We start from the raw sequence: 27,600 nt of genomic DNA on the forward strand, positions 1-27,600 counted from the left end.
CTGCATGCGCACGTGTCTGTGCTGTATGAGTCTGTGTGTGTGTGTGTGTGTGTATGTGCGTGTGCGTGTGTGTGTGTGGGTGTGTGTGCGTGTGTGTGTGTGTGTGTGTGTGTGTGTGTGTGTGTGCGTGCGTGTGGGTGTGCTGGTCCTGCTCACTGACCAAACTGTGACCAGGACTTAAATAACCCACACGAGAGCCATTTTTCCTTACTGCCTGTAAGGCTTCAGAACAAAACTCAGACAAATGGGACTTTTGTTCTTGTGAACAGTTTTATTCACACACTCCGTTCTTCACTTTCGACACATGGGTGACACACGGACACACTGTCGCCTCACAGCGAGAAGGTCCCGGGTTCAGATCCCTCCCTGTCTCCGCGTGGGTTTCCTCCGGGTACTCCGGTTCCCTCACACAGCCCAAAGAGGTGTTAGGCTAACTGGAGAGTCTAAATTGCCCGTAGGTATGAGTTTGTGAGTGAATGGCGGGCGTGACCTAAGATGGATCTGCAACCGGTCCAGAGTGTATTCCTGCCTCTCGCCTAAAGCATGCTGGGATAGGCGCTGGGGGCGCAGAGCGCGACGGACGCCGCTGTCGTAAAGACGCACTGCGGCAAGCTCCGCCCCCTTCTGTTCAGGAGAAATGGCGGTTTCCAGACGTTAACTGGCCAGCGCTGTCAAAATGGCGGTATGGATGGACGGAGGCCAAGAGGTGCCTCTGCATCTGGGCCTTCTTCCAGAAACTTCCACCTGTGAAGAAAATAAAACCTTAAATGGCTTGAACATTGCAAAGGTGTGAGTTTGGTCCATGGGTTTCCAGAGGGCTACTTCATATAGGACAGTCCAGTTTAGTATTTAGAGAAAACGTTCAAGCAAAGCTAGACAAATACAAAAGTGAAGTCGTTGTTCTGAACCATACTGTGAATGGAGGTTTACATTAATAAGAGGCTTTTACAGGAAGTGACGACATGAATACTTCCTTCAAAAGTACTTAAAGCTGTTTTATATATTTACATTTATAGTGCATGTTCAGTATACATAAGGTGTTAGAAATATGAAATAGACGTCACATCACCAGATTCAGCTAACACACATGCCCTACAAATCACGGATAAATGAAATTAATTGTCCCCCAGTGCTGGCTTTGCAAATGAGCACCGCACTTGGAACACTGGGAAAAAGAGTCATTTGATGGAACAACTTTAACCAACACAAGGCTACTGAAATGAACACAGACAGAGTGGTGTACCGGTCTTATCAGCAGACTTTTAACCAGGAAGTTAAATAACGTGTAGAGCATTTCCAGTCCACCACTGTGAATTAATAGCCGAGTTGCATCTGAAAGTACTGAATGTAAAGTCTAAGGGATGGTGAGACATCGCTGATGATCAGACATGGTATAAATCAGCCATGCGGGGAAAACCAACCACAACACAGCAGCATCAGCTCGGTCCCACGAGACTGCATTCTGAGAAGACGGTCGCGCGTTCACTGAAATACATAACCTGTGTGCTGTAATGTGCTGCAGGCAGGTCTCTCAAGTGCACAACACACACACACACACACTTACGCACACACATGCAGACACACACGCACACACACTCACATGTGTGTGCGCGCACACACATACACATGCACACTCATTTGCGCACACACATTCACACACTCTTTCTCACACACACAGCCACACACACTCACTCACACACACACACAGTGGACACGCATACACACACACACACACACACACACACACAGTGCACTCACACACACCCACACATACACACACACCTGCACACACACTCACACACAAACACGCACACACACACACACAGTGAGCACTCTGTTTCCTCGTTGTGCTGAAGCTGTTGTTCAGTGCCAGTCCTGTGGGGAATAGCCTGGTCCTGGCAGGGCTAAGCCAGAGCAGCGCAGGGATAACAGGGGCCCCTTGCACCTCCCCGAAAAAAAGATCAAAGCCCACACACAGGGCTAACCTGCGCCGCACCCTCCCAGCGTCGCAGGTGTCCCGCTGCTCCGCCGTCGCCATGGCGACGGGACTTCCTCAACGAGCAGCAGGGAGCGCACCGCCCACATGCAAACACCGAACCACACGGGCGAAAGTGAAAGTTCTGTCATTCGCCTTGACGGCGCTCGATCAATGACAGAACAGACGCCTGGAAATCAGGGCTGTTTTTTTGTATTACTATAGGTACAGAACTCAGGCGTCATCTAAAACAAAACAAAACAAAACAAAAAAAAGATTCTAATGGGACACAGTCCGGTAAATCTGCCCATCTGCCATACACTGCCACAGTGCCCTTTTAATGAGACACATCCTGTGAGTCCTGGCTTTCTGGGTGGGGGGGCGGGGGGGGATCACTATGGTTGCGGCTGTGGTCACCTTGAATGCAGGCGAACGGTCACAGGATTCCACACCGAGGAGGAAGCGGCAAATTGAGTCATGACAAGCGGCTTTAAAACTTCAGCGAACATTTCGCGATGAAAAGTTGTCATGTCGCGCACTGTCTGCACTCTCTGCTTTTCGTACGTCGTCTTCCTGAGAAGAGTCAAGAGCTACCGATCGTTGAGCCTGATAATGTCAGCCACCAACCACAAAGCAGCGCCTCGATGTGAACGCCGAAAACGTTTTAACGTGCAAATCACAGACGAGCCTCTTCTTCGCCATTTCGCAATTAACCCGAAAGCGGCGCTCTGAACGCACACGGAAACGACGGCCACCTCGTCTCTGCCACCGGGAGGCGCTGCTCGTGTCGGCGCCGGCTCCCCCGACGAGCCTGAACTCAGATCGAAGTAAAAGAACGCGCCGTGGGTGGGGCTCGTCGGGGTTTCCTGCTTCTCAGCTGGCCGAGCGTAGGACCGCCTCCTGCGGAACCAGTCTTAGTAACGTGAAGATCCAGTCTTCGCAACGCCGCCGCCGCCGCCGCCATTCGCTGCGTTTTGAGAGCTGTCGGCGCGTTGTTGCCTGTTTGTTTTTGGGGGAAGGCCTCAGAAAACATTTCTGCAACAAGCTCTCGTCAAGTGCTCTTATCGCCATCATCGCCGCAGAGCTAATCAAGATCAGCTGCGTCCTGCCAGCTGGCTAACCGGCATTCTCAGCGCCGAGACGGGTCAGATTTAGGATTAGCAGAACTGGAACTGGAAGAGAATTGCACAAGTGGAATTGATCACATCCTGCCTTACAAAATCGTACACGAACACAAAACTCAAAATACACAAAAAAAAGAGGGAACTGCCACATCCTAAATTTCAGCTACACGCACCAAAATAGTGCTTAAAATCAAAGGGCAAATGTTTACCCTTTAGCTTACTGGCATTAGCACACCAATCACTGCGTTATCTAGTACATTCTAGCATTACGTAGTTCCACCACCGAGTCTACCTGTTTTAGCCATTGCAGTTAAACATTTTGCCAAAGAAATCTGCATTAGCTAGGCTGCAGAAGGGACTTGACAGCTGAGTGTTCATTAGCTGGGTGTATCATTAGTACCCTTCACAGCTTCTACATTCCGTCCTGTTTGGCACAGTCTATTACCACCCTTCACAGCTTCTACATTCCGTCCTGTTTGGCACAGTCTATTACCACCCTTCACAGCTTCTACATTCCGTCCTGTTTGGCACAGTCTATTACCACCCTTCACAGCTTCTACATTCCGTCCTGTTTGGCACAGTCTATTACCACCCTTCACAGCTTCTACATTCCGTCCTGTTTGGCACAGTCTATTACCACCCTTCACAGCTTCTACATTCCGTCCGGTTTGGCACAGTCTGTTGCCACCCTTCACAGCTTCTACATTCCGTCCTGTTTGGCACAGTCTATTACCACCCTTCACAGCTTCTACATTCCGTCCTGTTTGGCACAGTCTGTTGCCACCCTTCACAGCTTCTACATTCCGTCCTGTTTGGCACAGTCTATTACCACCCTTCACAGCTTCTACATTCCGTCCTGTTTGGCACAGTCTGTTACCACCCTTCACAGCTTCTACATTCCGTCCTGTTTGGCACAGTCTGTTACCACCCTTCACAGCTTCTACATTCCGTCCTGTTTGGCACAGTCTGTTACCACCCTTCACAGCTTCTACATTCCGTCCTGTTTGGCACAGTGTATTACCACCCTTCACAGCTTCTACATTCCGTCGCCGCAGACAACGGTGCTGATGTCACAGGGGCATCGTACATACAAATATTCCGTGTCTGGTTCATGAGTACATCATGTTCTCAGGCTGGTCTAGAATCAAATCTAGCCCTTTCCTTCCTGTGTGAGGAGTAAAAGCAGAAGTGTGCAGTGATTTATTTAATTATTTATTATTATTACTATTATTATTTTAGATGCGGTGATTTATAATTGTTCGTTTCACATTCGCAGATCAAACGGATCACCTCTAAGTTCATTTAAACATACTGCATGGCACTATATTTTAGGTCAATATTCAGAAAGTTATGAATCCAAAACAAGAAATTCATATTTTATCTATTTCAAACTAGAAAGCATTTATTTCAAAACATCCATTATCAACACACTTATATACAAGTGTACAGATTAATTTTATAGGGTCCTTCAACATACATAGCTCCAACAGCAGATATATTTATAATATATGCAATATATGCTATATAAACTATAGTATATATTATATTGCACATATACATTATTATAATGTATGTAATAAAGCTATTGTATAACTATAACCATATTATAACTACATTTATTGATGTTTGATTACATTTTAATGCTTTATTACACTTTCTGCTGTCAGGAGACCAACAGAAACTTTCTGAAAGCGGGCCGGAGTCTGAGTTTGTCGTTGGTAAACAGTGAGCAGAAAGTTACACCAGGAAGTGGCTTAAAAAGTCACGAACACTCGGGGCTTTGAAAAAGCCACGGCGAGGAGAAACGGCATTCGCACATTCTGCCTCTGAGGCCCAGAGCCTGACGCGAGTGAAGAAACCATGAACAAGAATGAGAAGCACGCTCCCCCCCACCCGACGGTAAAAGTGACAGGCGAGAGTGAGTTACTGAGCGCCGCGCCGCGTGACCGTCCAGCTGCAGATCACGGGGGGGGAGGGTGCACAGGTGGGGTCACGTGGGAGTGACTATTACTGGAGCCCGGAGGAAATTCTTCTCGTGGGCTTTGGGGCAGGTGCGGTGCGGATGCACGTGGTGGGACATGAGATGCCCGTCCCACACCGCTCGTACCGCACCGCTCGCAACGCACCGCACCGCTGTGACAGGACCGCGGGCCAGCCACCTGCTCGGCGGCATCGACCCCACCGCCACCGCCACCGCCGGGGCGGGCAGTCCAGCTTCCAGCGTCAGTTACTGACGAGACAGAGCGTCTGCGCAGGCAGCCCGGCTTGTTGCTACAACAACGCGTTGGCGCACTTGGGGGGTTGATTTACGAGTGTACACCCCCCCCCCCCGCCTCCACCCCAGCCCCCCCGGCGGCCAGCCGTTTACGGGCCCGTGTTGTGCCCTCATCGGACCGGCGAGGCTTCGGGCCGGCCAGCTGCCGCCACCGGGACGCGAGGAACGACCCGCTGACATCACCGCTGGAGCGTAACCGGGCGTGGCCGGCCGGCGCTACCTGCGTCGCTCCCGATCGAGGTCAGTCGCCCCATCGAAACTGCGCCAGAACTGTGGCGGCTCTCCACAGAGCCCGCAGCCGTGCTCAGGGTGACCCCCAAACAAACCAGCACCCCCATTCTGCAGCTACAAGGGAAGGACCGCAGGGCGAGCAGAAACAGGAAGTGAAATCACATCCTTCAGAGCGGAGTGTGCGTGACAGTCAGCGCTCTCCCTGAATGACAGAGGAGGCCTAGTGATGGGTATGAATAAAAATGTGCAAGTGTGTAAATATGGGTAAAAATGCTAAAAAAGAAAGTCTGGTGAAAGTCTGTATCCAAGCAACATACATGTAGATACAGGGGGTCACATTTATACATAAACATGCACAGCATACAAGGGAAAAGGCTAATTAAACAGAAGTGTATTAATTCACAAAAGCACAATGCCCACCATATTGAGACTGAAGAGTTTCCATCAGGTAATGGCAATTGCGGGTAGACAATAACCACACAAGGTAAAACGGTTTTTTTCTCAACATTGTTTTGACCAAAATGAGGCCAAATACAAGACACTGTTTTACGCCATACAAGGGGCTGAGGCTTTCTGTTACAAGTGTTACGGATTTCTGGGTCACTTTCTGTATGTTTTAGCGACCGTCAAACTGAAAGTCTGAAGGACGCGTGAGAAAAGCGGGTTCGCCGGGTTTAAAATGAACAAAAAAAGCTGCTTGTGTTTCTAATTTCTGGAAGCTTCTCTCGCCGCTCGCGGTCCGCTTTCGACTTCTGACGTTCGGCTGCCGCTGACTTGGTTTCCCTTTCCTGAGAAGACGTGGGGCCTTCCTCCCCGAAAGCGGGCCACGCGCCTCGGTCGGAAACTATTCAAATAACGGCGAGGCGTACTCCGCGCTCTGATTTACGGGGCAGGGGAGGTGGGCCAGGGGGACGTCCCGACGGCCCGAGAGATGAGTGAGCCCGAGTGCCCGTCCCCCAAAATCTTTCCCCTGTAATTTCCTGCACCTTTCCTACGGCTACGGTCTGCAGGCTGTGGTTAGCGAGGCAGAGAACACAACATGAAGAAAAGAACCCTTTAACCCTTTGAGGTGTGAGGTCACAAATACGCGATTAGAACGTTCTTAACCGAACATTCTAATGCCGGTGATGTCACAATCGCTGCTGGTGACTGAAAGCAGTGGAGCTCTAGAACACTGACTTTGAGTGCTGCGAAAAACATTCCAAAAAACCTGTTCTTCACAGGGCTAAGGGAAGCTCACGAGAGCCGCCAAATAAAATATCTAGTGTGTATTCATCGCCATTTCATACGTGTGTTACCTGAAGATAAAAACTCCATTTAAATTGCATACTGTTTGTGGTAATTCGGTAAGCTGTGCTGTTATAGCATCTGTTTTAGTAATTTACTTTTTATTGGACATAAACTTTTGAAGTATTTCAGTTCAATGTCACACGACAGCGTTCAGCCAGTAAATGCATCCCACTCTACTAATTCTGTTGTTCTTGGGTAAAGGATGCAACGTTACACATTAACTGTGAAAACAAAGAGAGGGACATATTTTACTGCTGATTGTACATCGTGGGGGGGTGGGGGTGGGGGTGGGGGGGGTGAGGAAGGGTCAGTTACACTACAGCAGGGTGTTCAGCGTCTGAGACGGAATTATTCTCACTGTTTGCTTTCCCACCCGGTTCTGAAGAAACGGACACACTTCACTTTGGGCGCCCCCCCAAAAGTAAAGTGTGTTAAAGATGTTTTATTTAAAATGAGTCAGATTCAGATTTGGGTTCTTTTCAAGCTGCGATATGCAAATGAGCAGAGAGTAAATCACGATGACTCAGAGGTGCTGGGAGACCAGCGAAGCGTATGGCTTCGCGCCCCGATGAGCAGAACGGACACACCTATGCTAATCAGCGGCAAATTGGAAACCCCCCCCCCCGTTTTTTTTATTATTACACTGCCGCGGAGGGGAAAGTCGCCTGATAATATTGCAAACATCAACAGTCGTCTCTCAGAAACTCCTCGTGTCGTGACTGGAAACTAAAACTCACAGCGCACAATGAAATGTCTAAAAATAATAAAGGGGAATTTCATTTTTTTCGCCTTAATACAACCACCGAAGCACCATGACCCTGCTATTGCTAGACACGGTCAACAGTTAGTCATCACACATAAAAAATACTGTTCCCCGTTAACTTATAGCATTAAAGCTGCACTATTTTGTCCTAATCAGTTACATATTTACACTTTAATTAATATGCAATATTAAAAATGTATATTGATCCGCCGGTGAAATCGGATAGCAGTGAAAAACACTAGCACGCTGGCCACCTCTGAGGAGGACCGCGGTCCAGGTCAGAGAGAACACGAAAGCGAAACGAACCCTCGCTGCCGTTCACGGCCGAGCCCGTGAAAAAGCCAGAGCCGACAGCTTAAGTGACAGAAGATTAAATCCGTCTGCAGCAGGACGGCGGGCCGAGAAGTTACGACCGAAACTAGCCCCCCGCGCCTTTGATCGCCGGACGTTTTCCAGCGCCCCTCCGGCCCCGCCCCACCCCCTCCTCTCCGGGCTTCGGTGAGGGGAACGCGAGGCCGGGCGAACTCGCTGAACCAGAAGGGAACGCGCGCGGGAAGCCGAGCCCTCCGGCTCACGGAAACATTTCCAGCGGCCTCAGCGCGAACCAATTCCGTACCGCCGCCCCCACGCCCCCCTCGCTCCCGCGCCTGACGGGGGACAGGACACACCGTCGCGTCGCGCGGGGGGGGGGGAGACAGTTAACACCCTCCGCACCCCCCCCCCGCCAGGAAAGGTCCCCTTTCAGAGGGAGAGAGAGAGAGCGAGCGGAACGCCCCTCGTTTCTGCAGCTTCCCGGGACCAGAGGAATGCGCGGAGGCTTTTTCTTTTTTTTGGATCGCCGTCGCCCTTGACGACGGAGAAGCGGCTTCCCGGACGGCGACGGGAACAGGGCCTTTCTTCACTTCCAGCGTGCGCCCGACGCCTCGTTTCAGTTCCCGTTTCGAGCCGGTAGCGTCCGGTTTTCGTGACAGCGAAATAAAAAAAAAAACAATTGTCAGAACGACCGGTAGCACAGCGCATCCTTACTCAGACGCCACGATCCGGGGGGCCTTGTCCCTCGCTCCATTGTCCTGCGCACCGTTCGGCTGAGCGCCTGAGCGTTTACCGAAACCCGAGCTCAGGGGGTGCCACGCCAGCGCTTCCTGCGCAGGATTTGAACCCGTAACCTTCTGGGCGCAAGCTCATTTCCCCCCCCCCGGCCGTTTACTCCGCGCTGGAATGCTTCTATTTCCAGCACCAGCCCTTTCAGTTTGCAGCGGGAATCAGCGGGGCGGAGGAGGAGGAGGAGGAGGAGGAGGAGGAGGAGGAAAAGGAGGTGCGCTGGGAGAGAGGAGAGAGAAAGAGAAGGGAGTACAGCGTCTCCGCTACGGAAAATGGGAGCTTTTCTGGGGAGGAAAACCGGGGCGACGGTTTGGCTGTTCTCTCAGCTGAGTTTGAGTTAGGTGCAAAAACCTACTGTGTGTGCGCACGTGTGTGTGTGTGCCTGAGTGTGTGTGTGCGTGTGTGCGTGCACGTGTGTGTGTGTGTGTGTGTGTGTGTGCATGTGTGTGTGCACGTGTGTTACACCCCACCTGCTTTCTCCTCCCTCTTTTGACAGTTAAAGTGCTGCCTCTAGAACAGGGCTGCTGTCTGCTAGACTTTGGGTTTTCCTTTCCATCAGCAGGAAACCTGGGCCTTGGAAACAAGGTGTGTGGACTCCAGCCAATCACAGACCTCATTAATCATTTAAAGGCTGAGACGCACCCAAAGATCAGCAGGTACAGCAGTCCTGCAGCAGGGGAGACTGACACTTCCACAAGCACACCACTCAGTAACAGCATTACCACCTTCCCCACCTCTGCTCAGATTGAGTCTAACAGGAAGAAACCGGTGCTGGTGTATTGTGGATATAAAGAGTGATGGGCATACTATACTCTCTTATTCACAGATCACAAAAACATGTCCTCAGTGTTTAACCCTCTGAAGGTTTGAAGTTTTCTGGAATGTTTTTTTTCTGAATTCTTAGTCAGTCAGGTGTTCTAGAACCCCATTGCTTTCAGTTACCAGTACTGATTGTTACATCAGCATTAGAATGAACACATAATGAATCACATATTTGTGACGTCACACCTTAAAGGGTCAATAGGGATTATGGTTCCTGGTCCTGGTCTTATCTTCCATAATGTAGCTTTTCTCCGTAAGAATTTCTCTTTCACACAAGCACTGAACTTATCTCCACATAGCCCCCACTCAGGATTCACAGGAGACAGTTTAGTTCACATGAATCATTCCCTTCCTTCTTCTAGACACATCCCACCAGCCCGCTGTGAACATTCATGAAGAAGCGCTTACTCATTCCTGCACGTTTGCTTGCCTTGGTCCGCACGTCTTGGCCACTCCACTCGGGAAGGGAAGAAGCCTCGAGGCGCATTCCACTGGGTTGAAAGGTCACGGAGGGTCAAAGGTCACGCGGCCACCCTGCGACGAGAAAGCAGAGGGAACGCGCCCCGATCAGCCGTGGCTGAGGCTGAGGGCGCCGGCGGGGAGGTCTGGGTCCACGCCGCGTTAGTGCCTAAAAACTCAACACGGCACCTCACATTTCACCAGCGACCCCCTCTCTATTCAGCTCACCGGGGGGGCGTTCGACAGGCCAGACGGGACGCACTGACCACGCACACTTTTTATGGATCAGTGAGGTACTGGGACGGTGACTACAGCAAGCGTATTATACGTTACCTTGCGGGTCGTAACTTAATGTTTAATCGTACCATTTCAATATTGTGTCTTCTACTGTTAGAAAAAGAAACGTCCACTGAATACAGGTGAAAAAAAGAAATAAAGAAGAAAGAAAGAAAGAAAGAAAGGCATGGTCTGTCCATTGAAAAGGCAAGGTGATGTGAAGGTCACAGTTCTGGTCTTCAGGTTCAGTGCTTCTGAGCACAGTCTGAACTGCCTCCTAAAAACATACAGCTGTGTGCTTAACCAGTGTGCCCCTGACAGGCGAGAGCAGGAGGACCAGAGGAGGGTGAACCTGCTTTCTGTGCTTCTGCACTTCATCATCCGACCGGCACAGCCATTTTCCTGGTCTCGTCATACAATCACGAACGACCGTCAAGGACTGCGCTTAGCTGAGACATCTGAACGCACTGTCCGATGCAGGAGTCAAGGGGTGCTGGCAGACACAGGAAATTAAGACACCCCCTGGCCCTCCTGCAGCCAGCATGTCCGTATACGGTAAAATGTCCCGTGTTAATTCAGCTCTTAACAGATAACGTTTGGTCCCACCATCCAGAGTGTGAGAAAAATGTCATCTCTGAAGAGCTGACTTAACACTGCTCGAGTTGACTTAACATCGGACACTTTTACTGTGTACCTGTGCAGGACAGTGCGCAGAACTCTTGAGACGACGGGGCCTGTTCTGTTTTTGACAGGCCCAAGAAAGGACCATCGCAGCAGCAGAGAAGTGCGTTCTGGGAGTGGGCGGGGCCACGCCTCCTCTCTTTTCTGCCCCGTTTGGCCCCCCTCCCCCCCCTCTGTCACCGGGCCATTTTCACCGCTCCCCTCCTCGCTCCGTCGCGGTCCGCGCCGCGCGGGTCACCAGCCGCACAGCTGCGAGCGCTCGTGACGACGGGACGTCCCGAAAATAGCCACGAGCGCTCCCGGCGCGGGCTGGGAGGGGCTTCGTTACCCCGGCGCCCTCGCTCGCCCCCCCCCCAAAAAAAAAACGCCGTCGCGAGAAACGTGTCCCGTTTAGGAAGCGCAGAGACGCCTGCGACCGTGTGTGGGGTCACTGTGCACCTTGTCCCGTTCGGTGATGACCGCGGGGTAACACCGTATGAAGTCAGAGGCGCACGAAAAGCAAACAAACGAGTCTGGAACCAAAGGTTACTCTGCGCCACTGCCTGTCTGCTTAATTACCTCGCCTTTTTAGGCCTGCGTGCGTCCTTCGGTCCGTGCGCTTCTGCTACGGTAGGGTTCCAGGGAAACAGTTCAGTTCCCGTCGCCTGTGTTACAATGCCGTACCATCGAAATTTGCAGTACATGTCCCGTGTTATAGCATAGGCACAAGTAACATTAGTTAAGGACGGAGTGTGGCACAGTGGGTAAGGAACTGCGCTTGTAACCGAAAGGTCGCAGGTTCGTTTCCCGGGTAGGACAATGCCGTTGTACCCTTGAGCAAGGTACTTAACCTGCATTGCTTCAGTATATATCCAACTGTAAAAATGGATACAATGTAAAAGTTGTATGTAAAAAGTTGTGTAAGTCGCTCTGGATAAGAGCATCTGCTAAATGCCTGTAATGTAATGTAATGTAATTAAAAAAGGGGCTCATGGTTATGGTCCCTTACATGGGTATGCTCGCTCTATATGCACACGCACACACACACACACACACACATACACACATAAGCTAAGTCAAATTAACTAGGTCATCCTACACACTAATAGAATTCTATATGCAGAGCACTCCTCATATTCAACAGTTTCCTCAGAACGCTGATTCGGGCTGCTTTCTCCCCTTATGAAAAACGAGACAGCACCACAACACAACGTTCACACACCAGGTCTACTCACGTTCCACTTAGCTCACACTTATCTAATATCCAGAGCAGTAACTTAGTAACTCAATTTGGTAAGGGGGGGACGCCATTCCTCGGGGCAAGCCTCGATGCGTTTTAACACCTCGCAATTCGTTAAAAAACCCGCTGACAGGGGCAGGAATTTCAAACAGAGCGAACTGAGGTGATGCACTTTGCTCGAGGGTACATCGGTGCTGTTCTGTTCCCCACCTGGGGTTTGTTCGACATGGATCATTTCTAAGAACGACACATGCGGTGAGCGTCGCTCTGCTTTCCGGCACGCGTCCTGTGGGGCGTGGGGACGTCGGTAACACGCGCGTCCGGAGAAATCAGTCAGGGGGAAGTGGTTCAACCGGTGACCTGCTGGCCTTTAGTTTTAATCTCGCAATGAGACTTCATATCCAATTTCTGTTTTCCCCGAAGAGGAAACATTTTCTTGATTCAAGTTTTATTTTTTGCTCGACAAGTGAAACTGGCAAATCTTGAAATGAGTGAAACTGTCTCACATCATTGCCACTATTTCTGTCTTAATTATTAAAACAGGATTAAGATTAAAAAATATTAATCGCTGAGCTTGAATTATTATTTTTGATTTTTAAGAATTACTCATGCATCAAAACAACTGGGTAGTGAATAGCCAAATCCCATGTCCAACATAACACAGCTTGAAAGCGAAAATAGATAAAAACCTACGGTGACAAAATATGTGTAGGTACCGAGTTTTCTCCGTCGTGCTATTGGATGTTCAGAGCCACGATGCTGTCTATTAATTCCACAGACTGCAGGAGAAACCACACCATGGATCTGTTGCTCTGTGGCGGAAGGCACAGCATAGCCACACATGCTAAATGACCTCCTGGAAAAGGAGACTGAAAGGCTCTATCGGATTCCCGCTCGAATATGGACTACGCTCAGCGCCGTACAGCAGCATGACGTGCCAGAGTTCGGTTTTCTGCGTATTGCGATTACGACTGAATCGGACGGCCGTGGCCTGGGGGGGAGGGGGGGGGGTGGAGGAGGTTCTGACGACACCTCCGTGGCGGTCCTAAAATAGGGCACCGCCATTTCCACGGGAGTCTCGTTTCAGTGAAGGTGACGATGCACCAAACGGAATGCGCGCGTCGGCATCGCGAGTGGCGGTATTAATACGAGCTGGCGCGTCGCCTCGCGCGGCACGTGACCCCCCTCCCCCCTCGCTCCACCCGGCCCCCCACCCCACTCGATTCCTGCGCGCTTCGTATTTAAGAGACCAGCCTGAACTCGATACGTTCTCATGACATCAGCGTTCACCGGCTGTGATACCAGCCCGCGGCCCTCCCACGGAAAAACAAAAAAAGTGTGTCATGAACTTTCAAAAGGTGAGAACCACGCTACACCTTTGCAGCGCTGTGAGCCAAACACCGGCCAGTGTTCAGGGCCTGAACGTCGGCGTACCGTTGAGTGGGAGGAACGTGCTGCCCCAGTGTGAACCCAAAGCTGTCGCCTGAGCAGGATCACGAGGTAGCGGCTCCAGGAAAGATGGCCGAAAGGCTGGCCGCCTGCATGGGCCCTGGGGCAAAAAAACTGCTCAACCACCGTCAGAGAACAGCAGCTCAGAGATTTCACCCTCGGAGACGCCATAACTTTACATTTACATTACAGCCATTTAGCAGACACTCTTATCCAGAGCGACTTACACAACTCTTTACATCGCATTTACACTGCATCCATTTATACAGCTGGGTATATACTGGAGCAATGCAGGTTAAGTTCCTTGCTCAAGGGTACGACGGCAGTGTTCTACCAGGGAATCGAACCTGCGACCTTTAGGTTACAAGACCAGCCTCCTTACCCATTACACTACACTGCCGCCCACACATAACTCCATACGGTCAGAACACTCTGGTCAGCTGTCCACCAGAGCTACCCGGCTTCCGGTGCCCTGGGTCGGCCGGAAGGCTCAGAGGGGAGTTTGTCGGGCCTGGGTCAGGTCCAGCAGGAGAGGAAGGGGGGAGGCAGTGCCGGAAAACGAGTCAGAGAAGAACACTGCGCCGTGCGCCCCTGGAAACATGAGTCAGAGTCAGGAAGCCAGAGAAAAATCTCGGGACCGGAAAAAGTGTCGGAAAAAAAAACAAATTGCGTCACCACGTGGAAAATGTGCAAAAGCGAGGAACGCCCACTCGGACTGGGGCGGGACCGTCGAGGGGGGAAACGCGACGGGAACGCCAGGGGCAGAGAGGGTGGCCGACCCTCTGCACGTCCTCTGTCCACGGCACAAACTTCGGGCAACGCGGGCTCTCGCAAATCGCCCCGGCTGAGCTCGGGACGGTCAGCTGAGGGGGCCGGGGGGGGGGGGGTTCCAGAGAGAGCGCCAGCGTAGTCCTGCGCGACAAAAAACGTGACAAAACGCCTCCGCTGCGCCGCTTTGGAACAACGCCACCTGTCTGCAGGGAGTATAAGCGCGCAACCCTGCCCAGTTTTACAGTTCTGCTGTAGCATTTATAAGGGTGGCACAGTGGCACAGTGGCGCAGTGCCCATGTGGGTTTCCCCAGGTACTCTGGCTTCCTCCCACAGTCTACAGGCATGCAGGTTAGGTTAACTGGAGAGTCTAAGTCATAAAAAAAAAACTTCATAAAACATCCCATAATAACAACCTGGGGGGGGCTGCAAGTATGCGAATGTATTCAGAAACGGGGCGTGTTGCCGGGAGACACGGCGACAATACGGCCTCAGGGTTCACGAACGGCGGAGAACAAGAAAAACGCACGCTTGTCTCAGCTCTATTGAGCGGACCCGCATTCCTGAAGCACCTTCTCAGAGTCTGAGCGCTAGTCAAGCTAGCCGCCATTGCGACATGCGCTACAAAACGCGCCGACAAGATTCTGAAGCAACGCTCTTTTTCGCCCTCCGGGTTTTCCGCGTAGGCGTCCGTGTTGAAAACCTTTCTTAGAAAAGGGCCCAAAAAAAAAAAAAAAAAAAACGCGAACGAGTGAAAAGACAACAAAGACAAGGCATCTGCTTCCTGCAGGACCACATCAGAAACAGGCAAACAGCCGGCACAACTCGCCCTGAGCAAACGGCCTCTCGAACGCGACGTCTACAAGACCACCGCTACGTGCACTTCCTGCGCTTATGTGAGACGCTAACGCTTAGCTTACAGAGGCATGCTGGGGCCCATTTTTCCCCCTTCCAGTGCTCTCAGCTGCACTGTTATTATGATGACTCATTCCCCCCCACCCCCCCATCTCAGCCTCGATGGAATGTGTGTGATGTATTCTTTACCTGTATCATCACCTGTCATTGCCCTCATTTGCATCTGCATATTTACTCAAACAGCCAACGTGTGGGCGAGTCCCATGATGGCTCTGTCCCTGTAAAACCTCAGTCACACTCACACATCACGACTGTAAGATGCAGCCTCGCCCCTCACAAACAGGCAGGTGTGTTAAGTTGGACACTGCGCTCTCTTGGCTGGACGAAGCATGTCCTTAGTAGCCGCTGGCAACAGTCGAGAAAAAGTATTGTGTATGGAAAACACACAGAGAGGCGATTTGCATTGCAAATTTAAACTGCCAGTGTTCAGTTCGCTCCCTTCTGGACAGACCACGGCAGACAGGCAGTGACTTGACCCCACGATGCATCAGACTCTTTCTGAAAGCCCGCCCAACTGCTATCAACCCGTCAGGCGCTCCCGTGAAGGTCATAAATCGAGAAGACAGCAGAGCACAGGGCAACGGCTCATTCAGCAAAAGTCCGGGCGTCCATCTTGGCTCAAGTGGACACACCGAGTGCTATTGATAAGCCTAGAGTGAGGCCCCGGGGAGAGCACTTCCTCTCCTGCGCGTGACTTCTGGCGGATATTTCTCTCCGGAGAGCAATGCCGAGGGACCGATCCGTGACTAGGCCTTCCGCCGAGCAAACACCCCCCGGGGCCGACAGGATGACGGATCTCCCCCTGGGACACAGGCGACGGCGTCCGCCAACACGCTAACCGGGATGTGACCTCAGGCGCCCAGAAAGCAACCGCCGTCGTCAAGGACGGGTGCCGGGGATCCCAGAAACGGGCTCCACCCGGCCCCCCCACCCTCACCCCCGGCCTTACTTTCAGCAGCCGTGCCCCACCCCCCCAGGCCTGACTGAGACGCTCGCATTCCAACGCAGCCGCCGATTTCACTTGCAAATGAGGCCGGGGCTTCCAAGTGGTCCAGTGTCAGACATGATTAAGGAGCGCTTAACTGCGCCGCCAGAACCCCCCCCAGAAGGCGCTCTGGAGTTTTTGAAATCCAAAATCTTCAAGGTGAAGCTAAATCAAAAGGGTTTAAATCGGCATGCCAATTCACTCTAAGTCTAATTGTCCATGATCCCAGAGAAAAGCATCCTTTTTTTTCTCCAGGCAAAGTGACAATCCATATAAAAAAGTGTATTTGTAATACATTAACCTATACATTTCTGAAATAAAATGCATTCATATTTTATTTTAGGAAAAGTGTTACATGTAAAGTATATAAAGTATTGCATGCATATCTTTAATGCATTGTCAATGAATAACATGTTTGAAAGAGCATGTGATGTCATAATATAGCTGAATAAACTCGGATGTGAATGGATAGTTCCGGTCCTGTTTGCTGATTAGTACGGAGCCATCATATCATTCACAAGATACTACAATAAAATACAATATAGTTCCCATACATCCATTTACCATTTACATTCCAAATACTTTTTTGCATCAGGGGAAGGCACCAGTTCTTGCTTATCTGTGTTTTCTATTTCATTCACCTGTGCAGTGGGCATTCCCTTCATACACCTGTCAGGGCATTCCTTATCACCTGTCATGGGCATCTTTCTTCATGGCATCTATACACCTGTGCAGTGGGCATTCCCTTCATACACCTGTCCAATGGGCCTTCCCTTCATACACCTGTCCAATGGGCCTTCCCTTCATACACCTGTCCAATGGGCATTCCCTTCATACACCTGTCCAATGGGCATTCCCTTCAGACAAATGACCTTCTCCTTTCAGCAGCGGCAAAAAAAAGAAGTCGCTCGTCTGTTTGAAAAACGAGAGTGAGAGAAAGAAAGAGAGGGATGACCGAGAGAGGTGAACGAAAGTAAAGGGAGCGAGAGGAAAAGGATGACTTGCGTAAGGGAGGAAAAGCAAGAGAGAGAGAGAGAGAGATGGAGAAAGAAAGAGAGGGAGAGAAAAAGGGAGAGAGAGAGAGATGGAGAAAGAAAGAGAGGGAGAGAGAAAGGGAGCAGCTGCTAAGGTCACGGGGATTCCTTCGTCCCCTCGCTCCGTTTACCTCAGATGTGTAGCACGGCCGCGGCGGCCATGATGCAGAGGTGCCACTCGGTTTAATAATGTTAATAACGTCCTTCACGAGAGTCATTTCTAACACAAGAAGGCGGCAAGACGTCGCTAACACAGCGTAATACCTATTCTTGGCTCGGGCTGATTGCCTTGATAGGGTGTTAATATATGTACGTCACCGCTGTCGGGATGCTTGCCACATACCCATGCAGCTATTCTGGCAGAGTTCTTGGGTGTGATTTTATGTCCTGGTGTGCAGCTGTGCCATCTAAAAAAAGAGGCGGGAGCGCTGCTGGGTGTCTCACCCAGTTAAGGCACCGTCTTCCGCAGCTTCGATAGGCCCACCGGTCGAACCGGACCAGGCCCGTGCCGTCATAGGCCTACTGTACACATGATTAGCTCCAGTGCCGCTCGGGGAAGGGAGAGCTTTGGCTGCATTACATCACATTACATTACATGCATTTAGCAGACGCTCAAAACCAGAGCGATTTACACAACTTTTTACATAGCATTTACACTGCAATTTATACAGCTGGATATATACTGAAGCAAGTCAGGGTAAGTATCTTGCTCGAGGGTATGACGGCAGTGTCCTACCCGGGAATCGAACCTGTGGCTTTTACGTTACAAGGTCAGTTCTTTACCCAATATACTACACTGCCGCTGGAGGACTGTGCCTCATCCTGCTGTAGCGCCCCCCGCTGGCTGACTGGGCACACGCGAGACTGCCCTGTTCAGCAGCGCATGAAGTGCCCTTTAACTTGTGGCCCTGTGGGTCCGACTTGAGAACTCCGGTGTGTGTGAAAGGACACAGCGATTGGTATCGCCTGCCTCAGTGGATATCCAGCATATTCGGTCAGACATTTTCAAATTGGAAGCAAAGATTACGCAACGCGATTATGTACCTCAGTCTGATTACCCAGTATTAAGCATAGAGCAGCTTCGCCAAAACGAAGCAGCGCAAAAAGGCAGGCCCCTTGTCACCAGGCAACGGTCGCACACGTCGCCGTCGCTACGCAGTCACCGCCGTGACATTTGTGGCGGACTGACGCAAGTGGAACTTTACCTGCCTCGTTCCGACCCGTCTCGCATCTACTGCGTCAGACTATGCCCCCCCCCCAACCAGCCCCCGCCCACGCCCCCATCCCCCCCCCCCCAATGTTATCAGTGACCGCAGAGGGGTGCGTGTGCAGCACGTGAGCACGCTACCTGTGCATCCTAACCCAAAGGTCTCCTGTGACCGCGGTGCTGTTTATAGCCCTCCTCTGTGGCCCCGCGTTAGCCCCCGCGCAGCTAGCCTCTTATCGCAGAGCCAGATCTCCGACGCGCCTGCACCAAACACGGCCCTTTCCTGAGCGCGAGGGGCCCTCCAGCTGACTGGCCACCCCCCCACTCGCTCCGTGGAGTGAGCGAACCAGCAGCCGCCTGCTCGGTGACGTAACGGAGATTCCGCCCTCCCATTGGCTCTCGCGCGTCATTTCACCCCTCCGGTTACGCTTCCTCTTTTTCGTCCACTTCCTACTTCCTGCCGCAGGGCCCCATCACGCAGGCTGCGGCGGTTGCATCCGGGCCTTGTTCGCGTGTCTCGGCCTCGGCCTCCCGCCAGCTGTCAATCAGCAGAAACGCAGAGACGGGATTGGCCCAGAGTACAGACAGGCTAAGGGAGGACACGACACAAAGGTATAAGTCCAACTTTAAATGAACTTATACCAAAAGTAAGTTCGCCAACAGACGTTTTTCCTCCTTTTATTTTTCTTCCACACTACACTACATGGGCTCTTCAGCTGTACTCTGCTGTTCAACGTTCCGCACAAAACCTGCCAACTGCCTCAGGCAGCTCCTTTCAAACCGCAACTGAACCATCTAAGGGTGTCTAAATAATATCAGAATCGCAGCACCCGCAGAGCAATAAATCAGTGCCATTTTACATATCAGCACATTGCCGATACCAGATATGATTAACGACCCTGCCTACAAGCATCAGTTGTCTTTTCCTCGCCCAACACATTCCTCGCCATCTTCCACGCTGAAAACCCACTGCCTGGAACCCAACCGCCATCAATCGCCGTCTTTGTCCGCTGGAAAGGACGGCACTGTCTGTGACCGTTCCAGTCAGCACTGTTTCTACGCAGGAAGTGCACCGCAAACTCAAACATTCGCGTTACGTCCAGAGCGCCGGTCTCGTCACGGCGGCTCATAAATCTGAGCGCTCGCTGCGATTGTTTCGCGCGACAATGAGTCCTTTCAGGCCTCACAATGCCTCTAGTTGTGCCCTCGGTTTTTTTTATTCATTATTTTTTATCGTCGAAAAAATCGGCCCGAGAATTTGCATAGGAGGAAACCGCGTTTCTAAAAAAAAAAAACGGAAAAAAAACACGAGCTTCTGGCGGTCGGCGATCCGGTCGGAAAAAGAAAAAAAAAAAAAAGGGAACGTCAGGGAAGACGCGGAACGCCGCCGGCACTTGACGTGCGACTGCAACTGCGTTCCCCGCTGGGTGGGCGGAGGTGGCCGGCTTCTTGGCCTTTCACTTCTGTAAAACGATCTGTTCACACGCAGGGCCCGTCCCCCGCCCGTCCCCCCTCCCCCCCTCCCACTCCCTACCCTGACGCAGCAGAACCAGGGCGAACTGCAACGGCTGTATAAATAGTCCCCCCCCCCCGATTCACCCCCGAACCACTCCCGTTCAGGGCAGAAGGGGGCGTGGCCAGAACCCGCCAGTCACGAACCGTTGCCACGGTGGCACGGGGGGCACTTCACCCCGCGCGCACTGCTCCGGAATCCCCTCCAGCGGGCTCCCTCTTCTGACGCAGGGCCCAAGCCCCCCCACCCCCCCCCACCCCCCACACTTGGTTCTTGAGAACTGGCAGCCCCCAAATAGCAAGCTTCTGAACTCGCAGGGACAGTGGCGGGGGGGGGGGGCTTCATTAGAGAGCATTGGCCTTTGGGCACGAGGGAGAGAACTGGCCTGCTGGGGGTGGGGAGGGGGGGGTGGTAATTTGCGATCGACAGGTGGCATAAGTCAGGACATCCCCCACCCCCCCCCACCTCCCCCCAAAGCCTGCGTTAGTCATTAACATTTAAAGGGTCATAGCTGTTGAAGTACCGACAGGCCAAATGCTCCAGTGGCCAGGGAAAGGGGTTGTGGGAGAAACATGGCAGGTCAAAGCCAAGCACCACGCATGTTGTGGTGAGAGATATGGACTGGACTGGCATTTTAGTGGCGAATTAGCGAAAGTAACCTGGGTTCAATCAAGATTTGCCCATAACCTTCACCCGAAAATTATGTATAATTGTTACCCTTTTCTTGACAAACACAGCTTGACAAGTTAATTAAGGTTCCCACTGAATGGAAAACTACATTACCCAGATGTGGGTTCCAATTGACCTCATTATAACCAAATTGATTCAACTGTTTTCCTTACTGGATAATGATTAGCATACGAGCACTGTGGTTCTCACAGTGTCTACCTCCCACCGTACTGCTCCCACAACCCCTAAAAAAGAGTGCGACCCAGAGTCTGAGTTTCACGGGGCTGGGGCTGGAGACCTCGCGGAGACCAGTCACAGCTTCGTCGAGAGATTAGCGCTTAGCGACAGCGGACAGCAGGCTGTCTGCGGCGTGGGGGTCAGAGAGGTCCACAGCGCTGATCGAGCTTCCATTGTCCAGACGCATCACAGGCTTAGGCCACCGAACGGCAGGCAGCGCTCAGCACCAGCAGGCGGGGGGGGGGGGGGACACCTCAGACTCGCCAGACATCTTAATAACCGAAACCTCCCCCCCCCCGCGCTGCGCTGCACTGCTTTATGGGCCACGGCTCATCGTCGTGGAGACAGCGTTTCACTGGACACCGTTTTTTTTATTTTTAAACTTTTTTTTAACGCTCCCGGGCACAGCTTGAGAAGGGGCTTGTGGGATAGGTCGTCCCGCTGAGCCTGGCGATCCTCAGGCTGTCCTCTTTTAGGGAACCGCCCTCCCCTCCCTCCCGACAGACAGCGTGGCCCCAGCAGCTGCTCGTGGGACGTCGAGAGAGGGGCGGGGCAAAGCCGCGAGAGAGAGGGGTTGCAGGTTCTCAGCTTTCCGAGAATCCCGATCGGAAAAACGCCTTTCTGGGAACGCTCCCGCTGGGATGGACGCGGTTAAAATTCCCCGAGCGGACTCATCCGCCGGCGTGTATCCGCCAGAGAGGGGAAAAAAAAATAAAAAAGAATGATTAAATCAGAGAGGAACCCTGTAACTCCTTCCAAATACCCGGCATACCTAAGAACTCCCGAAACCTTTCAGAGCCAAGCGTGCGCTATAAAGTACGGAAGGAAATCCGATGCCTTTTTTATCCTGGAATACGCCTGCGCTCTCGTATAAATCAATGCGTAATCACGCGGAGACAGGTGCCGACTGCGGAGAGAGGGGGGAAAGATTTCTAGCCGCTCTATTCCGGCTCGGCGTCCCGGGACGGGTGGTGTAAGGCGACACAGCTCAGGAGGTAAGAGCGGTTGTCTGGCAGTCGGAGGGTTGCCGGTTCGATTCCCCCGCCCTGGGGCGTGTCGAAGTGTCCCTGAGCAGGACACCTAACCCCTAATAGCTCCCAACGAGCTGACTGGTACCTTTCCTGGCAGCCTTTCACCGTTGGTGTGTGTGTGTGTGTGTGTGTGTGAGAATGGGTGAATGAGAGGCATCGAATGTAAAGCGCTTTGGATAAAAGCGCTATATAAAGGCAGTCCATTCACCATTTACCATTCACCAAGGCCCGCGGGCGTCTCACCGCCGAAGAGCCGGCACCGGAGCCAAGAGCCGCGCCACCGGGTCCCTGCGTAGGCAACTGCCACTCACTGAGCCAGCAGCCAATCAAAACGCTTGATTTCGATCCCGAAATGCTCACAGCACTTTCCTTTTCCGCTGCCGACATTCCTGACAACTCTGGCCTCCGACGAAGAGCGACCTTCTCCCCCCCCCCCCCAACAACACCCGTCCCAGTAATTCTGCCCGTGAGGACCTGGGTCTACGTCTCTGGGCATCTCTACACAGTGGACACAGGAAGTGGACTCTGACAGCCGTCCAGAGTTGAAGTGTAAAAGGACCCGAAACGGGCACCATCGGTTGACTGATTGGGACCATTGACCTTGCGACCCCCCCCCCCCCACCCCCACCAACGTGCCACCCACAGACCAGGAAGTACCCACGGCAAATATGAGGAATGCAATGCTAAACACACCCTGCAAAGTGGAAAAATGGTTACCTGTACTTGACAGGGACAAACCCTCTGCAGCAGGAAACGCAATCGCAGAAGAAATAGTTCTGTTCTGGATCTCAGTGAAGTTAGCAGACGGTTCCTTAAAACGAGTCGACAATCTGCAGGAATTTTACTGGTGTCCAAACGGTAAAGGTATTTCAAATAAAGTACATGACCCAGGTTTTCTGTCAATACAAAAAATAAAGACATGCGATTGGTTCAAATATGTGAGCCCCAACAGACGAAGGACAGCTTCAACGATTTCAAGGGTCATGAAGCTGTAATCTCCCATTTTTAAATGCCCAGCTTCACTGAAGAATAATGACCGTCGGGGTGAAATTCAACAGCACTGCTCCTACATGTCCCATGTCTGCATTCCCCAGGAGTTCAAAGGTTAACTCCTGAGTCACTAGGCAGACTACAGGCTACAGCTGTGGCCTATAAATTAAGACATTAAAACTCTGACGCACGGACGCAATGAGATAGAACTCAACAGGTGCTACGTCAGCCTGGGGGAGGGGAGCGGTAGGCTAAAGCAGCAGGAAAGGGGAGAAGGGGGTTGTAATTGGCTGATCAGGGACTATTCCAATTATGACCCAAGCGACAAGGTGTCAATTACCATTGGCTGGAATGGACGGTGAAAGGTGAAGCATGACATCACGCTTCCTTTCCTTGTGGGGCGCGTGAGCTATTTGGTAGCTTCTCATGTGAAGGTGGGCCTCTTTCTTCAGAACAGTAAACCGAACAGCGGAAGTCAGTCTTTTCTCTGCGTTTCCTGCCCGTACGTTTTTTATTCTTGTGTTTCCTTTCGAGTGTTTTTAGAAAGAAAAAAACCCCAAAAAAAAAACCTTTTCAAGATTGCAATCTGGTTCTAATTCACCGGGTTTCATTTTTAGAAACAACGCCGTAAAAATACACAGGGAATACACGCTGAAGTGGGGCATATCTCTCGACCTCTTTTCAGCTCCATTACAGACAAACAATTTCACACAGAGGCTTAATGGCCCCCATGCATTTCCATCCGCTGCACTTCTCCCGGGTGGCTTCTGCAGTGTCAGCATCAGCGCGGAATAAAACGTCTTGCGCTAAATCGACTAAATCAGATCCATTTCACTCCCGAACAGCGGCCTGTATTTTACACTCCTTCTGGACTCGTGTGAACTCGGGGTTTGGAGTGGGACCGATGCTGAACGTTTTACCGCGCTGGCAGGGGTGAGGGCGAGGTCGCCTCCGTCTCTGAACTCCTCGGAGAACGCGATGAGAAGCAGGACGCCGCAGTGAGCAGCTACATCGGATCTGTGCGAACGCTCAAGCACCAGAGCGGCCTCTCTTAAGAATGGAGTTGCCATAACCTGTCCTGAACTGGGGTGGGGGGGGGGGGAGCAACCAAAAGGGCACGGGTCCTTTTTCCAGGAACCGAAGCCAAACGAGGACGGGAACAGGGAAGCCTGCTGGCGAGGGTAACTCCCCGGAGGGTGTTCGGGCCAAATCGCACCATTCCCGGCATGGGCAGCGCCCCTCTCTCTCTCTCCGGAAGCGTCTCATTGTGTTCCCCGCGCTCGGCGTTTCGTCCTTAATTGTTTGGCGCGCCGGCCTGGCGTTCGGCCTCTGCGGACGCTGGCCCCGCCCCCCCCCCCCCCCCCCCCAGCTGGCTCACAGAGCGCGACCAAAACCTCAGCCAAAACGGCTCCAACGCTGGCAAGGGCATTACACACCGGGCATGGGCGCTATTTATACCCCTATTACACCCAATATTACACCCCTATTACATCAAATATTATACCCACTATTTATACCGCTATTACATCCAATATTATACCCACTATTTATACCGCTATTACACCCAATATTACACCCCTATTACACCCAATATTATACCCACTATTTATACACACATTACACCCGATATTATACCCACTATTTATACTCATATTACACCCGATATTACACCCAATATTACACCCACTATTACACCCCTATTACACCCGATATTATACCCGCAATTTATACTAATATTACACTCATTATTACACCCAACATTATACCCACTATTTATACCCCTATTACACCTGATATTATACCTGCTATTTATACATATATTACACCCCTATTACACCCGATACTATACCCACTATTTATACACACATTACACCCGCTATTACACCTCTATTACACCCAATATTATAATCACTATTTATACACATATTACACCCGATATTATACCTGCTATTTATACATATATTACACCTGCTATTAAACCTGCTATTTATGCACATATTACACCTGCTATTACACCTCTATTACACCCGATATTATACCTGCTATTTATACTCATATTACATTTGCTATTTTACTCATATTACACCCGCTATTAAACCTGACATTTATACCCCTATTACATCCGCTATTTATACACATATTACACTCGTGCCATGCAATGCTTGATTTCCCATGGATCTGTTCACTGTCTCGGTTTCTATCACTCCAACACTAAAAAAAAAACCTGCCTCAAGATCAGGGGGTCTTTTGCGCATGTGGATAATTATCAGAGAAAACCAACGCAAGAACAGGGGATAGCCTTTGGCAAGAGTGCGCTCCCAGCATCTGTCAAATTCCCCACCTCCTCAAAATCTTCTTTTTTCTTCCTGCTGAGAAACATTCCCATCAAGTTTTCATGAACTAACATGATGGTGAAAACAACAACTGTTAGTTACCCGTGGTTACTCTGAGACAGGGGTGTCGAACTCCAGTCCCGGAGGGCCGCAGTGTCTGCAGGTTTAACTCCAGTCCCGGAGGGCCGCAGTGTCTGCAGGTTTAACTCCAGTCCCGGAGGGCCGCAGTGTCTGCAGGTATTTGTGCAGCAGCCAATCAAAGCTTTGAGAGCAAGGTGTGTGGACTCATTAGTCAATAAAATAATCAAATGATCAGTCATATTGGAACATCAACCGAAAACCAGCAGAAACTGCGGCCCTCCAGGACTTCAGCTTCCCCTTCCTTACCTGCGGGGCTGTTGTGTACAGTTGGTACTGGCGGAAAAATTTGAATAATTAGTGACTGAGCCCGGCTGTGCGTGGCTGCACTAAAAAAGAAGGAAAAGAGTTCTCTGGAGAAACGCAGCACTCACCTGCCCAGCAGGACGAAGGCGGTCTGAGAGGCAGCGCGTGCCCCCGGTGCATTCTGGGAAAGTCCTGACGCTTTCCTTCGTGTCAGCCGGTTAGGGTGACTGGAGCAAAGCCCAACACCCCTCTCCATGGCGGGGCAGGACCCCCCGGGGGTGTAAATGTGCCTCTGAGGGGAAACGCCCAGGAGCTGAATCCGACAGACGGACGAGTCTCAGCCAGGATCCTCCTCCGACACTGTGTCTGCAAAAGAGATGTGTGAATGTGAACGAACGTGATTCTGTGGCCTGCTTAAATCTGTCTGTTAAAAATATCTTGTTAACTGAGTGTAAATTCACACATAGAAAGAGTACATGCATACTTTACATACATGCATATGTATATATATATATCAAGAGTCAATTAAATAAAAAGTGCCAGATGCTTTCAATAAAAGAATTCAGAATAATATTCAAATTCAGTAATGACAATTCAAAAGTCAGTTCTCTGCTTAGCCGATATGCAGTGTGTCACCGGTGGCCAATCCATCAACGTCAGTCCGTATCTATACATGTCATAATTATAGATGACACATATAAATATTTCTATTTCCAACAGCAGTGCAGATCCAGCCATCGTTAGCTAGGCCTGCAGACTATGCGGTGTGGCACCCTAAAACAATCTGATATTAAATTTAGACTCTGCGTTATTATCACATAATATATCATATTATAAGCGACGTGACATACGACACAGACGTACAGGCACAGACGCGTGACTCCGTGGATTCAGACGCCGGCGTCGTATCTGGTAACGCGCAGCGCCTCACGCAGCGGCTGTCGACGGAACGGCGTCTGAGCGACTGGCGCTGACGAGCGGTGGCCGCGCCAGGCCCAATCGCGGGCGGAACGCGTGCCCGCCCTGCCCGCGCGATTCCGACTGCTTCCCCCGTCCCGCGCGGTCTTTTTAGCGGGGGTTGGGGGGGGGGGAGGGGGGCGCTCCCCGCGTCGCTGTGACTCCAGCGGAGGCGCCCCAAACCCTGGGGGCAGGGGGGCAGGCGCGCCGAAAAGCACCTTTAAACCGGGAATGAAATCTGCCCGTTCTCAGACTCTCTGCTTGGATAAACGGGGTAAAGCTTCGGGGGTAAATGCGTGCGGGGGTACATTTCACCCCCCGAAAAGCGCCTTTCGGATACCAGCGCCTAACGGGCGGGTCGATAGAATAAATCTGTGGACTCAGCAGCTGGAACAACAACAGTGGCTACTGCTACCAAAGGGTTCTTCTGAAGCCATGTCAAACTATAAGACTGTGGGTGTGTGTGTGTGTGTGTGTGTGGTGGTGGGGGGGGGGGGGGGGGGGGTGGGGGTAATTATATTACCCAGCTGCAAATGGTTACACCTCAGACAAGTTCAAACCTGGTCATGGGTGTCAAATGCAGCGCAACATTGGCAAAGAAGGGATCATGGGAAAGACCTTTCAATGACCTCACTGCCACACAGAAGGGGGGGGGGAGAGGTCGTCGGGCCTAATGTCTCATTAGCGCTGTTTCCATGTGAACGCACTCACGCATAATTAACGCAAAGGCTTCGCAAACTCTGAGAGAAAGACAGACAGCGGACCCTGCTCTCCTCAAATGGGTTTTTATTGACCCGCTGTACCAGTCACTATTTCACCAAGCCTTTCTGCTCTCATTTTCCAATGAACGACATCTCCAGTCCTCCTGAGAAGCTTCTAAATTGTTCTGATGTTGCCTAAAACAAATGTCT

The 27,600-nt window shown here is 51.4% G+C and overlaps 1 long non-coding RNA gene across 2 annotated transcripts; it reads right to left on the bottom strand.

Moving 5' to 3' along the window:
* Positions 1-251: 251 nt before the first annotated feature.
* LOC135260745 (uncharacterized) lies at positions 252-25,921 on the bottom strand. Of its 2 annotated transcripts, none has more exons than XR_010331741.1 (3): positions 25,861-25,921; positions 10,000-10,115; positions 252-744 (listed from the first exon to the last, which is right to left on the bottom strand). It is a non-coding gene; the product is annotated as an uncharacterized LOC135260745 (long non-coding RNA). The 2 variants fall into 2 exon arrangements; XR_010331740.1 differs by having other exon boundaries at positions 9,990-10,115.
* Between the last annotated feature and the right edge of the window lie 1,679 nt (positions 25,922-27,600).

The sequence above is a fragment of the Anguilla rostrata genome, chromosome 8, assembly GCF_018555375.3.
Source record: "Anguilla rostrata isolate EN2019 chromosome 8, ASM1855537v3, whole genome shotgun sequence".
In the NCBI taxonomy this organism is placed as follows: domain Eukaryota; kingdom Metazoa; phylum Chordata; class Actinopteri; order Anguilliformes; family Anguillidae; genus Anguilla; species Anguilla rostrata.